Here is a 16183-nt window from a genome sequence, read left to right on the forward strand (position 1 = left end):
TTTGTCTTCGACCCACCGTAGCTGAATTTCCACCGACGCCCTGCAGGTTAGCAGTGCCGGGGGCGGGCGTTGTTAACCCGGCCCACAACCGATCCGGTATGGGATTCTTTAGATGAACGCTCATATTTGTTTGGCACAGTTTTTACGCCGATGCCCTTCCTCACCCTCTGCATTTATCCGGGCTTGTGACCGGCCTACAGATTGCACTGGTTTGTGCCCCCATAGGGCTGCATTGCCAGGTTATGTAAATAATAGAAGGAAAAAATGGTGCAACTGGACAAGAGTAAAGGTCTGGTCTAAAGCCAAAGTATAAAGTACAGGATGAGATCACGTATAATATTAAAATTCCACCTTGGCACAGCCTGATCGAAGATGAAAGCACGGACAATACAGTGCACAAATAACTAATTCTGTATTTTAAATATAGGCAATATAACAGTAACCTAAGATAAAAATATATTCAACATGTAATTATAGTTATTTTTAATAACCATAAATTTCAGTCATTATGATGCGCCTACTACATTGATATGCTTTGGCACTTATTATTTAAGTGAAAACACACCATCAACTAGCTGAAATGTTGCTCTCTACCACAATCAGTCAATCCCATATTAGTCATGGAATTTTGTATTTAATACTTGGAAAGTCATGGAAAATTCATGGAATTTTGATTCTCCAGAAGTGTATGAACCCTGGTGAAATGAACAAGTGTGACCTACTGCAAGACAAATGCATTGAACGATAAGCGGCTAAGAAAATGGATGGATGGATGAATATTGGCATAATTGTAATTTTAATACATTGACCTCATTAGAGATTTGGTCTGTTGTTTACTTTGCATCTTTTTACGCTAAAAGAAAGAGCATCGAGGAGAAAATGGCAAGCAGAATTCGTGCGCGATCTCGAGGCAGAGCACGTGGCCAGGACACCGCTGCACCTGGGGTAAGCAACTTGAAATGTGGTATTAAAGTTCAAAGGTCCAATCGCTAAAACTTCAAATGTGAACTAGCCAGAGTCCAGATGCTTAATAGTCATTTCACATGGGGATTTGTCTTAAGTTCAAATGTGGCAGAGCCAAATGGTCGAATTTGGAAGAGCGAGATTAGGCCAACAAATCTGCTCAATACTTCTCAGTCTGCTGAATGTGCAGCCCCATAGAAAATATTTGAAAATAGTTAAAATTAGAAAACCATCACATGTATCAGGGTATGTGCAACTTGTAATCCTCATACTCTTGCAAGATTCAGGCTCGAGAGCCAGCACCAAAGGTTTCAGAACAAGCAGAGGCCAGGCTGGTTGGCTGAGGGCGGCAGAAAACTGCACTAGTAGCTTATTCTGTTGTCATATTTTTGTAATAGAAATATTGCTGGCTTCAAATTGTTCATTGTCTCCGTGTCAAATGCAAGCAAACCCTCAAATATGCTGAGTCCTGTGGTGTACCTGTACTTTGAATATCGTCAACTGGTGGTCCTTGTCTCTGACTGCTATTCTAGCGGTTCTTGAGATCTCTGCTGGATTTCAACAAGTGAGTTTAGGAGAAAGAGGCGGACGCAGAGGAGACCTTAATGATGCCGGTGTTAACACCCGACAGACGATGGAGCATGTCAAAGCTTCAAAGCTTCCAATACCACGTGGACTTCAAGCCACCAATTGAGTCCCATCGCCTTCGATCGGCCCTCCTGTTCCAGCACGAGCGAACTCTGGGCAATGTTCACTCATTCAATGGAGGGATACTCTTTATGCCGCAAAGACTTCCTAACAAGGTGCCATCACACATTTGACAACATTGACAATTTTTGCACATGAAAATGAACGGGCACAACGTGTGCCATGTGTTCAGGTGACTGTGCTGCGAAGTTTGACAAGTGATGGTGAGAAAGTGGAGATCAGTGTGACCCTGATGAATGAACTGCCTCCAACGTCACCAGTTTGCCTGCAGTTGTACAACATTATATTCAGAAGGTCAGCATTGGGGTTCCCATGTGCTGTGTGGTTCGCTTTGATTGAACATTTTTTCACTCAACACTTTTTCTCACGTTTGTCACAAAATGTGGTTTTACAGTTTATGTCAGATGCATTTGTCCAATTATGACATTTTTTTATGTCTTCTGAAGATTTTGTGACTCCTCGACATGCAACAGATTGGACACATTTATTCCTTGCCCAAGCTAAGCCACCAGAACCTCTGTTCGACCACCGAGCGGGTCTTCGCCATACCCGGATGGCAGACAGTCTTGTTGGTATGAGTCCAGTTGACAACTTCTCCCCGCAGAGCCTGAACAACGAAAAGGCGGTCCGACTGACAATCCGCGGGCGGCGGAACCTTTCCCAGGGCCTCCTTTACCCGCGACTCGACCGCCCAAGTGAAGCCGGACACGAAGCACGCCTCTGGCAGGATAGTAGCGGCTTCTGAATCCGTGCGCCCTCCCTCGTGGATCCGCGAGAGTGCGTCCGGCTTGCTGTTCTTGGAGCCTGGGCGGAAGGACAGAGTAAAGCGGAAGCAGGTGAAAAACAGGGCCCGCCTGGCGGGCGGTCAACCTCTTCGCAGACTTCAGGTATTCAAGGTTCTTATGGTCTGTGAAGACAACGAACTGTACTTGCGAGCCCTCCAGCCAGTGCCGCCACTCCTCCAACGCGCTCTTGACCACCAGCAGTTCCCGATCTCCCACGTCGTAGATCCTCTCTGCCGGGGTCAGCTTCCTAGACAGGAACGCGCACAGGTGGATCCGTCCGTCCCTGGGACTCCTCTGAGACAAGATGGCTCAGATTCCTGAATTAGATCCATCCACCTCCACCATAAACTGGTTTTCTGGGTCCGGAACAATGAGAATGGGCGCAGCAGTGAAACTTACCTTTAGCCTGCTGAAGGCCTCCTGGCAGGTCCCGGACCGCGCGAAGGTGGTGTGTGGCGAGGTGAGTTCATGCAGATGAGCGGCCATGGAACTGAAGTTCCTTATGAACGTCCTATAGAAATTGGCGAATCCCAAAAACCTCTGTACGTCCTTCCTGTTGGCGGGGGTAGGCCACTGCAGCACCGCGTCGACCTTCCCGGGGTCCATACGTATCTCTCCCTCTGCCAGGACGAAGCCCAGGAAGAACACGGATGCCCGATGGAACTCACACTTGTCAATATTTACGTACAATTGGTGCTGCAGCAGACGCCGGAGCACTTCTCTGACTTGTCGAATGTGAGAGGTTAGGTCTGCCGAAAACAGAATGTCATCCAGGTATACAAAGACAGATTTATTCAGAAACTCCCGAAGCAAGTCGTTAATGAAGTTTTGAAAGACGGCCGGGGCGTTGGTCAGTCCGAAGGTCATCACGAGATACTCGTCATGCCCCGTGGGAGTGTTGAAAGCAGTCTTCCATTTGTCGCCCTCCCGGATCCACACCAGATGATACGCGCTGCGCAAGTCCAGCTTGGTGAAGATCCGAGCTCCTTGGATGAGTTCAAAGGCTGTAGCTCTCAGGGGCAAGGGATACCTGTTCTTGACAGTGATGTCATTCAATCCTCTGTAGTTGATGCAGGGTCGCAAGGTGGAATCCTTTTTCTTAATGAAAAAAAAACCCTGCGCCGGCTGGTGAGGATGACGATCGAATGAGTCCGGTTGCCAGGGACTTCTCGATGTACTCCATCATTGCCTGGTGCTCTGGTCCTGTCAAAGAAAACAGTTTCCCTTTGGGAGGGTGAGGTACCCGGGAGGAGTTCGATGGCACAGTCATACGGCTGATGCGGCGGCAGAGATCTTGCTTTAGACTCCGAAAAAAACCTCCTTCAAATCATGGTAGCAAGAGGGTACTGTGGCTAATTCGGCGGCGGTGCTAAGCTCGGCAACTTGGATCCCTCAGTCCTCCCCGGCAACGCCACACTGCTTGCGACAGTCCTCATTCCATGCCCTAATCCGACCCGTAACCCAGTCAATGTGGGGGTTGTGTCTCTTAAGACATGGGCTCCCCAGGATTGTCACTGTTGCTAGCATTGAAAACGTGGAAACTAATGCGCTCTGTGTGCATGTCCGGAAAGTCCATACGTATTGTTTGCGTGCGGTGTGTTACGCGGCAGAGGAACTTGCCATTGGCAGCATAAGCAACACGAGGACGCTGTGTGGGGAAGGTTGCTGCCCGCAACGCTTCGACTATCCGAGGATGTATGAGGTTCGCATCCGAACCGGAGTCAATGAACGCGGTCACTAAGCACGAATGAGCGTCTGTCTCGACTGTGAGGTGCAACAGCGATCGTCCCGACTTAGCGCCAGTGTACCGCACACTCACCGGCGCCGAGATCCCAAGGTCGGGGCGCTTCGGCCGAGTCGGACAGCGGGCGATTACGTGTCCCGAACGACCACAATAGAAACAGCGCCCTTCTCGTCGCCGACGTAAGCGCTCCTCTGCTGAGCTCCCGAGCCCCTCCACTTGCATGGGTTCCGATGTGGAAGACAACGTGGGTGGCCGGGAAGCGACCGGGCTGAGCCTTTCCGTCTCCTCCTCCCTCAGGCCGTCTATCTGCCCCTGCACGGTCAGGCGCTGAGCCACCTTGAGGGCCAATGCGATGAGTCTAGCGAAGGCGGAAGATCCATGGCAACGAAGTGGCCACAGATATGTGGGGACAGTCCCTGGTAAAACCCGTCATGGAGGGCTTCCTAGTTCCAACGGCTCTCGGCAGCCCGGATCTGGAATTCAATAGCGTAGTCGGACACGTGGCGACAGCCTTGACGAAATGTCATGAGCGAGGACGCCGCCTGGCGTTCCGGAGCCGCGTACTGGAAAACCTGGGTGAGCGCGCAGACGAACCTCGACCATGAACGGCAGATCTCAGAGTTACGACTCCACTCGGCAGTGGCCCACGCCTCCGCCCTCCCCGTCATTTGGGAAATGACGAAGGGGATACGGGAGCGGTGCGAGGGAAAAGCGGACGCTTGCAGTTCAAAATGGAGGTCGCACTGCGCCAGGAAGGGCTTGACGTTGCCGGAGTCGCCTGTGAACTGCTCTGGTCGGGAGAGCGGAGTTATGCCGGCACGGGGAGGCTCCGTAACAGGCGGAACGACCATCGTTGGCGTAGCACCCGCGCTAGCTTGAGAAGTTAGCCACCATTCCAGCTGGGCACAGAGCACATGGATCCGTTGATTAGTAACCTGGAGAGCAGCCTCTTGCTCGACCAGGCGTTTGGCCTGAACTTGCAGCGCACGGCGGATGGCTTCGGAGTCGGCTGGGTCCATGTTATGGCTAGATCGTTCTGTCACGAACGGGGCACGAGGGTGGACCCAAATGCACGACTCCAGAGACACGCAGACGGTGCAGAGGAAACCTTTATTCATCCAAGGTCAGTGTTCAGGTAGGCAGTCCAAACCAGGCAGAAGTATTCGTGTGGCAGGCTCAATAGCGGGGTCAAGGAACAAGCGGAGGTCAGTACACGGAGAGCAGTAGTCAGGCGAACGGGACTGCGGGAACGAAGCATCAAGGACGACGATCTAGCGGAGGACAAGTCGTCCTACATATACTGTGCGTCATCAGCTGTAACAAGGTGCAGGTGCGCTCTGGCTAATTGGCTGGCCCTGCCCAGCCTGGGCAGGAAGCCAGGAGCATGACACCAATCAAGTGACTGAATGCAAGTGTGTCCATGACAACATTTCAAAAATGGTGGCCAGCATGGGTAACATTGGAAATGTGAATCTCTTCTCAGTTGCCTCACTTGGTTATACAGGGCTTTCAAATAATCCTGAAAAAACTTGTGATGTCCACGTCACATTGAAAACAAACTCCAAAAATGTGTTCCATAGTCATCAACTCACACTGTTACACTGCACATCATTTTTCTTTGAGGAGGAAAAGGTCTGGGTTCTTATTGGTTCACCTTGTTTCTTTCTCAGGCCTGACTGACAAGATGCGAGCAGACTACACCATCATGAAGGACCTGAGTGCGCACACCAAACTGGTCCCAGAACAGAGGGCAGGACGCCTTCTCAGATTTTCGGAAAACATAAACAAGTGAGTGTCCTTGTGTTCTACTTGAGACCTGATTGGTTGTTAATTTTTCCCAACTGCTGTTACCCTCCATCCTTCATTTTCTGATTAACTTGTGACCCACCTTTATAAATGTGAACATTGAAGAAAACTATTGTTCAAATAGAGGCTTTGAAATGTTTTTTAAATTATTTCTTGGATTCTAAATTTCATACCAACAAATTAACCTTGGGGCCAATTCTCCATACTCTCTGAACAAGGTGTCATTGACCTCAGCCTCGTACAGGGATCCTACGAGTCAGGGAATTTCTGCAATATCATGGGAAGAAACATTGCCTTTTCCAGGTCTTGGAAAGTCCCGTAAATAAAAAAAACATTTGGGTTGTGTTATGGAATATCATGTGATTTTCAGTCACTGTGTGCAATCGCACTTGCAAATCTGGACAGTGGAGCACGAAAAATCCCATGCGTAAAATTTGTTACGAGTAGAAATACAAAGACATTCGCAACGCACATATGAAAACCAATCCAGTGAACCACAGCCACACTCTCCTGATAGTTTACCTGACTCCGCCCCCTTCGGCTCTTTAAAGGTGTACACTCATAATTACAAACACCGTTCAACATGCCGCTTGTGTTTACTCTCTATAATAATGGTAAAAGTAAAAAAAAGAAAAAAAATTGCTGTTTTAATGAATGTCGGGGTATGCGAATAATAGAAGAAAATGTGGTGAAACTGGATGAGATTTTCTCTTTTTTGAGTAAAAAAAAAAAAAGTTGGTCTGAAGCCAAAGTAGAAAGTACAGGATGAGATGGTGTGTAATGGTACAATTCCACCTTGGCACAGCCTGATAGAGGATGAAAGCATCGACAGTGCATAAATAGCTAATTCTGTATTTTAAATATAAGAGACATCATAACATTAACCTTAAAACCGGTTGGCAGCATTATTTAGCTTTCAACATGCATTGCTAAAGATATTCTGCAAACAATAATTCAGTTTTACACCAAGAAAAACAGACGGAGATATCATGGTGGGTTGGGGAAAAAAAAAAAAAAAAAAGGAAACAAAGTTGGATGCGACATTTAAAATTTACAGTTCATATTTGGCTTGGTTTGGTTAGCAATGGTTTTTTTTTTTTTTTGTTTGTTTGAGATTTTCATTGTAAGTTTTCAAAGGGTTCGTGGACCTTTGTTGTCAAATCAAACAAACCATTCTTCAATGCTAAGTCGGTTGGAGACGACACGAAAATACGTCTTATAGCACAATGCTCACAGTTTTGTCCGATACCGTGCAACATGTAGAAGTTGATAATAAACAAAGGTATGTGGAAATATTAGAGAAACTTGACATAGAGAACCCGTATTGTTTCTTAAAATAAAGTTTCAGTGATGGTTGCAATTAACATTTTACAGAATTAGAAGAGCTCCACTTTTCGCAAAGCATCAAAAAAATTGAGATAGACTCTTGTTGTTCCTCCCCAGGGAAATCTTTAGTGAAAGGTGAAAGATTTATACGATTTGAAGAGAAACAAGAATAAACTGTCACTGACACGCTGAAACGGGTTATTTGACTGCCCTGCATACACATTTGACAAACGGTATTCAACTCAAAAGTGCCACTATTTCATAATAGTTCAACTGATAATCCATCAACTACAGTTAATGAAGTCAAATGGTCTCTTCCTTAAACGCAAAAGGACAATTTAAAGGTGGAAAGAGGCTCAGGCTTCTCGTTCTTTATCTAGTTTGTCAAGCGGTTTTGCCGCAAAGGATTGTAGGGATAAGCCGCATGAGGTTGGAGCCAACCAACGCAGTTATATCTGCCTGCATTGTGCAGCCTCTCCGTGCCAGTTGGGATTGCTGTGACAATAACGCGTAGTCTATGTTCCAGAAGGGCGGATTGTTATCAACGAGGGGGCACTTCAATGATTTTGTTAAATTTTAAAGAGCGAAGAAAGCTTTTGGACAAATTGAATTAGACAATTCAGCGTATTCGAAAGAACTGACCGAGGGATAAGTGCGACCTTTTATCAAGCTCGGATATAAAGTGCGCTTACAAGTAGGTGTAAACATTATTTATCAATATCTTCTCACATCCCAAAAAAACATGCAACATTAATTGGACACTCTAAATTGCCCCAAGTTGTGATTGTGAGTGCGGCTGTTTGTCTCAATATCCCCTGTGATTGGCTGGCAACCAGTTAAGGGTGTACGCTGCCTGTTGACAGCTGGAATCTGCTCCAGCAAACACCGTGACCCTCGTAAGGATAAGCGGCAAAGAAAATGGATGGAGAAAAGAGAGTCACCACCAACACATCCAGGAGGAACAAGTCATTAGGTCTTCATGAGGAAATAGAAGACTCATCTTTGTTTTCATGAACATGCATGCATTTACACCAAATTTGTTGTCTGCATTTTACTCATCACAGTAAACACACACACTCGTTAGTGGAACACACTTAAGCACGGGGCAACTGAAACAACCGGGGAGCAATTCAGAGTATCGGTGTCTTACTCATGGACACAACAGCAGTGAGTTTAGGTGGGGTCTTGAACCGACTGTTGTTTTCCCAATGGTGGCAGTCCAGCTACACAATTGGTCCAGGCCCATTAATTTGGGTCGATGTGAAAAGTTGAAATCACCAAAAACATTGTCAGGCAATTTATGTTAAGATTTAAAAAAAAAAAAAACATTGATGAAAAGCCTTAGCAAACATCTACCCACATGCTGAATTTTCATGTTTTCTTTTTCTCTTTCTTGGTCCTCTTGCACTCGAGAAAGTCTGGGGGATAACCTCACCTCTAAGGACGCCCACCTCACATCTCAAGTCCCATCCTGCAGACCTCAACCGCCACCGTCAGGTAGGGAATGAAGTATAATAATTTTGTTTAATATTTCACCTTTCACAGAAACCATATTAAAATCAAAAATTTATCTTCCTTCCCCATCTTTTTCCAATTTCATCCATTTTTCAAAAAGCTCGAGCAAGCCACGAGAGGGGCGCTAAAAAGATCAAGAAATGTGGGTTGCCTCCTCCTGGTCTTGTACAATGCTTCTAAAATGAGTGTCAAGTGTTACCTTTTGTGGCCTGTTGGTCTAAGGGTATGATACTTTCTTAGGGTGCCAGAGGTCCTGGGTTCAAATCCAGGAGGAGCCCCTATAAGAGCTTATCCTTGACAATTTCCAATTGTCACTTGATATACAATGTGTCAAAAAGGTTACTACTTTCCAGTAGCGGGCGATGGTGTGCCGAGAAAAAAAAGAAACAGCAGCTGTACTTTCTTTTTTAACTTTAGCTCACCGCGAATGTGCAAACAACAGTACAGAAAAAACGATTCCCGCCCTACTTTCAACACTCGCTTAAGAAATCTGATCAAACATGAGTATGGATGCTGTAGGACAGAAGACAAAAATGTATCACTTTCATACGGAATGTGAGGTGGAATTTTTTTTCACGATGTCATTGTTGAAGTGCGTTTGCATCATTTGCCTGTGTCGTGAATTGTGGAACGGCATCTTCGAACTGTTTATGGAAAATACGACACCGACATTCCACCAAAATGCAAGCTGAGAATGAGAAAAGTGAACGAACTAAAATCCCAATTGGCCGCACAGCAGTCACTTTTCACACAATATAGTTGAACAGCGAAAGCCGCCACCATCGTTTCCGGGTCCATCACACCTACATAAAAGAGACTTAGTTGACTCGTTGTTCCAATCTTTTAAACATAAGGTCGGAATATTATCTTCAATAGAATCTCTGTAGCTGTAAATGAGTACAGTGACACGGTGCTGTGAAGCCATGGCTGACGTGTGGAAGGACTTCAGAGATTGTGTGTTTCTCACTGCAAAAAGGTGAAGCAGCCAAACCCTTCTCAGCTTATGGAAATTTGGGAAAAAGGTTTTTTCTGGGACTTGAAAACTGGACTTCTCAAGGTCACAGATAATCGTGAAGCATACCGCAAGAACAAGTCCCACAGAAATGAAAAAGATGATCACTTGTCATACTGGCCATTGTGTGACGATGGCAAAGGATTCCTGGCTGCTGACATTTCAAAAAGAGAACTTGTCTGGAATTTCAACACTTCACAACACAACTCCTTGTGAAGTGTTCCCCAAGAACAACAAAAAACACAGAAGAGCAGACAACTTCATAACTTATCAACAACAATCAAGCACATAACTAAATGATCATTTGGCTGCCACCCTAAACAGGACTAAGCCCTTGACTTGCTACATAGATCACCTTGAGAAAGACAGCAAGGTAAACTTTTTCCGCATATTGAGCCACTACTGGTAGGCTAGCAGGCCTTGTCCGGGAGTCGAACCCGGGACCGCGCACACCCAACGCAAGAATCATACCTCCAGACCAACCAGCCACATGAGTCACTAAGTACCACCATCCACTACCATCCCGCAAAGGTTCACGGTTATCTCCTCCGTCACCCACCAAACACTGCCGATCCCGCTCTTCATCTCCGGCAATCACCATGAAACCATATCACTGTTTGTCACTCCTTCCCCTGAGGTTCTTGGTATTCCCTGGCTTCAAATTACAAGACCACAATAGATGGAACTGATTTAACTATCACTGGAAGGTGTCCTCACAGTATTTCCCACTGCCTGCTTTCTACTGCTGCAAAGACCCTCCACCTTTATGTTGTGTATATTTTCGTAAGTCAATAAGATATCAGCGGCGTCCCACGTTGAGGATTCACAACATTCGGTCCAAATTCAGCAAGGTTTAGTGAAGCCCGATCATCCCTCCGCCAACATGGGACAGGAGATGTATTACTCATGAACCTCTGCAGCAGAAATATATTAAGCGATAGCCACCCACTCGAGAGGGCCATCTAACCAAACTGCTTATCCTCACAAGGGTCACAGGAGTGCTGGAGCCTGCCCCAGCTAAAATTGGCCAAAAAGCATATTGGACTGTGGCAGGTTGCCAGAGAGTTGTAGGGAAGATTGCAACACCACCACTGAGCAGGAATAGAGCCCACACCACTTACATGAAAGGTTGGTGTGTGGACCACGACACCGTCAGTGACCAGCTAAGAAGGGGCTGTCTCAGATTGTGATTCATAGGACATTTTCATGTATTAGAAAAGCTTCTCTTACCAGGAACTGGGAATAAGAGTCTCCTCGTTAGTATTGTCACGCGGAAGACCGCGGTTCGAGTTAAATAAAGTTCATTTCAGCTTTTCATGGGGTTCTCATTTGCGGAAAGCAAGCAGAGCAGCTTTGTTTCCAAACAGGACCTCGAGTATCTTTGGCCAATATCACAACTACTGTAACGCAACTGTAACTGTTACTTGTGTGATGTCTGTCGGCAGGACCACCAAACCACCTTGTTAGCTCGCATTGCCTGTGGGTTCAGGTGCAGTTGGAAGTGGGCAGGTGTGCAAAACAAATCGTGAAACACTGAATATTCTCGGACAGCATGATGGTGAAACTTGTTAGACTTTTGGCATCATAGTTTTTGGGACTGAGGTTCAAAGTAGGAGGAGTCGTTATAATCACTTAATCCGTGTGAGTTTCCTGCTTGGAAACAAAGTTGCTCGACTTTCTTTCCACAAAGAAAAGCCCCACGAAAAGCAACAAGGCAGCATTATTTAATATCCATTGGGGAATCGAACCCGACTCTTCCACATGACAGGCGTAGATACCGTCCACTATACTAAAGAGGAGACGGTTAGCATCCTGATCCTGGCCAACGGAAGCCTACTGTATGTTCTTACAGACTGACTGGCTGAGAACCACAGACGAAAAAGAGTCGGCATGTTCTCTGAGCGAGTTTTTTCTCCGGCCAATCCGGTTTCCTTCCATGCCAAGAAAACATCAATGGTCGATCGAGTGAAGTCATCATCATCATCATCATCATATTTAAATATTCACTGATTTATAAATAATGGATTGAAACACACTCGCCTAAATTTGTTATTTCTCTGAAATACAATTTCATGTTTCATCTTTCAACAGTGCAGTAGTTTCCATAGTGTAGTGGTTATCACGTTTTCCTCACACGTGAAAGGTCTCTGGTTTGAGACTGGGTGGAGATGAGCTTTTTTTCCCCCTTGCTTGTCAAGGAGCTGTATTATTATTATTAATTTTTTTTTTGCTCATGTTGTAAATCTTAAGGAGAGTGGACATTTCCATTGATTAATACTGCTGATGTGTGCCTGGTACTTGTTTCAAAACTGGGTGTGAACAAGGACTTTCCGGTGGTGCGGCTGTAGAGCGTTGGACTCACAGTTCTGAAAACCTGGTTTCAATCCCATCTCCACCTGTGTGGAGTTTGCATGTTGGTCCTGTACCTGTGTGATCATATCGTGGTCAGTCCTCTGCGTTGGGGCTGCAGCAACCCTGGTTCAACTCTGAATCACAGGAGGACCAAGTCCCTAGACTTAACTTTTATAGTCCTTCGGGTTTAAATTTTCATGGGACAGTGACAATCCTTATCATGGGCTTGGGTAGGGTATGAAGCCATCGTGAGGCTAATAGTGCAATGGATAACATGTCTGACTTGTCATGATTGCCAAATGAAGCCTTGCAGCAATATTAATTTCCACATGGTTCAAAGCTTTGTGCTGATTTTTTTTGCTTCATGCCGCTATCAAGTGGTCGTGAAACCCAAGAGAGCAACAGTGTTGAGAATTCTATGGCTATTCGTTCAAGAAAATGGTTTGAATGTGCTCGTGTTACTATTTGTAAAAAAAACCCACACATGTGCTCTTAGGATAATTTTTTTTATTATTATTTAAAAATAATAACTTTCCCACAATCTTTGGTTATAAATGGTTTAATTTTTTGGGAAAATATTTCACCAGCCTTGTAAAATATTCTTTCACAGGGCACCGATGAAGCTGGGGCATAGAAATTAGCTGTTACTTTTGTATACGGGATGAAAGGATACATTTTTTTTATTTTAAATTCCGCAATGTCATGCGATCTACCAATTCTACCTTCGCGGTCGATTGGTCAATGGACCTTTTCGACTGGCGATCTTCAGCTCCGCCCCCCCTTTGCTACAGTTGCCAACCACTGATAATAATGAAATCAAACTCAGAGAAGATACTTCTCTCTCACATACCTTCGAACCTACAGCCTTGTGTTTGTTGATATTGTTCACATTTAGTTGTACACCGCTCTTCCGCGAGCCTTAATCCATCGTAGACACTTCCTCAACTGTGTTTCAGGCTTTGGAAAATCTCACCTCACGGGATATCTTTCATCAGAATTGTATGTTCCCCAAGCGCATCTGAGGGCCATTTTGTCCGTATCATTTACTCTTTTAAAGTGGACGCAGCTGATAACCAGAATTGCTTGTGGGACATGACGACAAGAGGGGCGTGTCAAGCCAGGGGTTAAGACAATTCGGGAATCTGATTGACTATTATTGTATGAGTGATTGACAAGTCGGAAAGGTCCACTGCAGTCAATGCACTCAGCACTCCTGTTTTTGGCAACTACAGATAAAAACTCCTCGTAAATCTTTTTCATTATCCTATCATCCATTTTGTGTCCTGTTTATCCTCACACAGATCACTGGAAGATTTTTGTTGGTTAAATATAAATTTATGCCATGTTTCACAGAAATAAATAAACTTGAGAACCTTGCTTCTGTGTGTGGTGAGTGAAATGGAGTGAAATTCCACTCGTATTTATGTCAGGGTAAGCCGCTTATCCTCATGAGGGTCGCTGGAGCCTTTCCCAGCGGTCATCGTACATGGGGCGGTGTACACCCTGAACTGGTTGCAAGCCAATCGCAGGGCACATAGAGACGGACAACAGTCACACTCACAATCACACCTTGGGGCAATCAATGTTGCATGTTTTGGGGATGTGAGAGGAAACCGGAGTGCCCGGAGAAAACCCACACAAGCACGGGGAGAAGATGCAAACGGTTCAAGTACATTGCTTCTCAAATATTTTCTGTTACGAACCCCTCCAAAAAGAAGAAAAAAATTGCGACCCACCCCCTCACCCGCAGGCCCTGTGAGTACACCACTACATAATATTGAAAATAAAGACAAATCTAATCAAATCCTGAGAAACATGAGAGAGATTTACAAAAGAAAAACAAAGATCAGATTACAATAAAGAAAACATTTATTGTGAACCATTTTCTTCAGGGTCTCACATGCCCCTCTAACTGCGATATCGCACCGAGACCCCTGAGTTTTTTTTTTTTCTATAACTTGAAAACTGCACTTCTCACAGCCACAATTAATCAAGAAGCATACTGCAAGAACAAGGCGCACAGAAATGAAAAACATGATCACTTGTCATACTGGCTGTTGAAATTTCCAAAGAGATCATATTGGAGATTTCAAATACTGGGATCCCATTGAGTCCTGCTCTCCTTGAGAAGTACAACCAAAAGTATAAAGAACCCACTGTCACGACCCATCGGAACGGGAGTTGGACCCAAATGCAAGGCTCGGAAGATGTTGATTATTCCGTGGTCGGGGATTGGGCAGGCAGTCAGGTGCAGCAGTGGTAGTTGGGACGTCGGGCGAAGAGAGCAGGTGAGCGGGCAGGCTGGAGTCGGGACACAGGAGCTCGATCAAGGAAGGCAGAAGTGTCAAGGGCGTCAGGCTTACGCGGTCGGTCGGAGAACAGGCGAAGGTCGGTACACACGGGTTGACGATCAGGGATACTAGAGTGCTGGAACGGGACATGAAGCTCAATGATCTGGCGCGGACCAGTCATCGTCGGGGTCATATAAATACACGGGATAATCAGCCCGGATGAGGCGCAGGTGTGTGTGCCTCCCAAATCAGCACAACCGTGCGGGCACCTGCACAGCCCTGGCTGGAGCGGCAGGATCATGACAGTACCCCCCCTCAAAGTCACGGCTCCCAGACGTGCCTAAACGAAAGAAACAGACAATTAACACAGGCAGGGGTGGGCGGAAGGGGGGTCCAGAGGAGGGCACGCCCCCCTGAACCCCAGTCTGGTGGCCATCTAGGCCAGCAAACGAGAGGCGTCCGGGTGGACAGGTCAGGAGGACAACCCGGATGCCAAGCACCATGGTCCCCATGGGGCGATTCAGGCAGGCGACCTCTGTGAGGAACCAAACGGCGAAGCAGGAACCAGACTGAGGCAGGCAATTGCTCTGGACGAGAACCTTCCACGCCGTGGTTGCGAGATGACCAGGGATGGGTCGCTACCGAGGCTTGGTCAGGAGGCAGCCGTGGATTGGTCACCAACAAGGCCAGGTCATGAAGCGGCTGGGAGACATCAAGAGCGAAGCCATGACCACCACCATCACAGCCATCCTGAAGTCTCTCCAGCTCCGGGGTGGCTTCACAGAACTCCCCAGCTCCTGTCGCCGTCGAGACAAGGGCGTGGGACGGCCGCGGACCGGTCGCTGCTGGTACTCCTCCTCCTGGACGTGAGAAGCCAGCGGCGCCATCGCCACCTCCTGGACGCCAATGTGAGGTGGCTGGGGAACCGTCGCCATCTCCTGGACAGGAACGTGAGAAGGCGGCATCACCACTTCTTCCTCCAGGAAGAGAACGTGAGGCAGCTGGGGAACAGTCGCCGTCAGAGCAGGAACAGGGGGCGACCGTGGACCGGTCGCCGACAGAGCAGGAACAGGGAGCGACCGCGGGCCGGTCGCCAGTGGTACTCCAGGGCACAGACAAGATGCGGCGGACGTCGTCACCTTCTGGACAGCAACATGAGGCGTCATCGGGTCGGTCCCCACTGCCACGTGAGCTTGCAGTGCATTCGTTGAAACAGCAACGTGGGCGTGGCGCGGTGGCGGATCAGTTTCCAGGCGACGTGAACGAGAGTCGGCAGAGAGTCAGTCGAAACTGACACGTGGCCGTGTCTCGGGAGCGGGTAAGTTCCAAATGCCGCGTGAGCTCTGCTCGGAACAGCCAAAACATCGACGTGGGAATGGCGAGGAGGCGGATCCGTTTCCACAGCTTCGTGCGCTTGGCGAGGTGGGGGGTCCATTCCCACTGCAACGTGCACTTGGCGAGGTGGGGGGTCCATTCCCACTGCAGCGTGAATCTGCGTCAGCAGCGAGTTCGTCGCCGTTGCGACGTCAGCGTAGCTCGGCTGGTTAAGACAATTTCTAATTATCACATGATATACTATGTGTCAAAAACGTTAATACTTCCCAGTCAATCACATGGTGGTTGCGGTCAATTGTGATGTTGTCGTACTTATGTTTTTTAACTTTAGCTCACTGCGCATGTG

The 16183-nt window shown here is 47.0% G+C and overlaps 1 long non-coding RNA gene and 1 other non-coding gene across 2 annotated transcripts in view; one reads left to right on the forward strand and one right to left on the reverse strand.

Moving 5' to 3' along the window:
• Nucleotides 1-966, forward strand: part of LOC133493841 (uncharacterized) — a 150738-nt gene extending 149772 nt beyond the window's left edge. The window contains exon 3 of the long non-coding RNA XR_009793188.1: nucleotides 861-966. This is a non-coding gene — a long non-coding RNA (uncharacterized LOC133493841). The remainder of the gene's footprint in view (nucleotides 1-860) is intronic.
• A 6423-nt stretch (nucleotides 967-7389) lies between these two features.
• On the reverse strand, nucleotides 7390-7505 carry LOC133494018 (U5 spliceosomal RNA). The gene has a single exon (XR_009793247.1). It is a non-coding gene; the product is annotated as a U5 spliceosomal RNA (small nuclear RNA).
• Between the last annotated feature and the right edge of the window lie 8678 nt (nucleotides 7506-16183).

Source organism: Syngnathoides biaculeatus, chromosome 20 (genome assembly GCF_019802595.1).
Source record: "Syngnathoides biaculeatus isolate LvHL_M chromosome 20, ASM1980259v1, whole genome shotgun sequence".
NCBI lineage: Eukaryota > Metazoa > Chordata > Actinopteri > Syngnathiformes > Syngnathidae > Syngnathoides > Syngnathoides biaculeatus.